Source organism: Desmodus rotundus, chromosome 5 (genome assembly GCF_022682495.2).
Source record: "Desmodus rotundus isolate HL8 chromosome 5, HLdesRot8A.1, whole genome shotgun sequence".
Classification (NCBI taxonomy): domain Eukaryota; kingdom Metazoa; phylum Chordata; class Mammalia; order Chiroptera; family Phyllostomidae; genus Desmodus; species Desmodus rotundus.
Genome location: NC_071391.1, coordinates 97,093,904 through 97,095,668, shown reverse-complemented (window position 1 = coordinate 97,095,668; position 1,765 = coordinate 97,093,904). Strand labels below are relative to the sequence as shown.

The window sequence follows — 1,765 nt, the reverse complement described above, 5'->3', positions numbered from 1 at the left end:
AGAGGGAAAATGCCCTCCTATCCCCTTCAGGTACCAGATATGGGGTAGGACTAGGACAAGGCTGGTGCATGCACAAAAGAAATTAAAATGGTGGCAAAGGGAAGTGTTAGACCAAAGAGTTATGTCAGTCTAGCCATGGGAAAGAAAGGGTTGGTTGGGAGGTGGACCCAACCAAAGTACTTGAAAGTTTAGGAAGTTAATAGGACATTCTGAGAAACCACCTGGTCCCTCCCATACATAAAACTAATATAAGCTCAAGGAAACCAAGAAACTCTCTCTCTCTCTTGCTCCTGGCTCCCTGCTTGGGACCTGCAATCAGTGCACTGGCCTGTCCTCTCCATGGACTGCTAAGGTCACACGCCCATGGACTTCAAGAGGGAGTGTCTCTCTCACTGACCTGGTAGAGCATTTGTGGTGCCTTCATACGCTCTCTGACCTGGAAACAAGGGATCTTGTGGCCTGAGAAGTCAAATGGCCAATGGTGGCACTGGTACCATACACAGCCTCCATAGGAGAGCCTGAAGCCAGACAGCAGCTGAGAACAAGTTAAGCTACCTGGATGATCACTTGTCAGCCACCTCTGTTTCCAAAGAATGGTACTTTAAATTAGACCAGGAAATCTGGGTAATGACTTTTGTTTTAGTCTTGCTGAGGATAGGTGGGTTTCTGGAGGAGAAGAGTTTTGAGACAAGAGGCCCCGTTCTCCCAGACTGTTCAGCAACCAAATAAAAACCTTTTTCCTTTTTTACTACCTTTGCATCTAAAGTTTGCCCTTTAGTGGTAGCAGGCAGTTGAACCCTGCTTTAGCTTGGTAACAGTAAGGAAATAAAAAATAAAATTTCTCTTATGTAAAAAAACTTATTTACATATTTCTGTGATGCAACCATTGAATATTTTCATTTTCTGAATGTATCATAAAAATAAGCTATATATTTGAGCCCATTTCTCTTCTTTATTTGAACACTATAATTGGGCTTACCTTCCTTCTACTGCAGAAATTTGTCATGCTCTGTCTCAGTGCATTTTCACTTGCTATTACTTTTGTTTAAAATTTTCATCTCCCAGCTTTGTACAGTGGCAGTATTGTAGCCAATGAGGTTTATCCGAGGTATGATTATTGCTAATTAAAATTTGTCATCTTTTCTCTTTCTCATCCTTGAAAGCATAGTTCAAATGTCATTACTGCAGGAAAGACTTTTCTGACCAGCCTCCTGCATAGGTACTTAAGGGGATGGTTCTCAGTTTCCATTTATAGATCCATGTTTTAAAGTGATAATTTATTTTTTCCACCCCACACTGTAGCTTCAAGAGGACCAAAACTATATATATTTCACTCACTATTTTATCTCTGGGGTCTAGTGCAATACATAACACAATATAAGCCCTCAATAGATTAATGTTTATAATGTTGTAAATATTTTAAAATAAAATTACTCTTGCATTCCTCATTCCTTATGTTAACTGGGCCTATTTTTTCTTCTTTTAGTTTTTACCTCCTTCATTTCTCCTTCATTTTTTTCCTTCCATTTTTAGATTTTCAGATTAAAAAAAAAACAAGAAGAGGACTCTGTGACAGATTTTCTCAAAGGGTAGGAGATGGGTTATCTTTTAAAAATGGTCTTTTTATTGAGACAAATATATATCTGGAGTCTAAGATCTAGAATGCAGATTGTTTTCATATTGCTTCCAAAATATTTTGCAATTTGTAACAGTTCCTCACACAAAATATGAAGGAATCAGTTTGTTAAATTAATAAATGAACTAA

The 1,765-nt window shown here is 38.1% G+C and overlaps 1 pseudogene; it reads left to right on the top strand.

Annotated features, from left to right (window-relative positions):
- Nucleotides 1-1,063: 1,063 nt before the first annotated feature.
- Nucleotides 1,064-1,221, top strand: LOC112315237 (U4 spliceosomal RNA; annotated as a pseudogene).
- The last annotated feature ends 544 nt before the right edge of the window (nucleotides 1,222-1,765 follow it).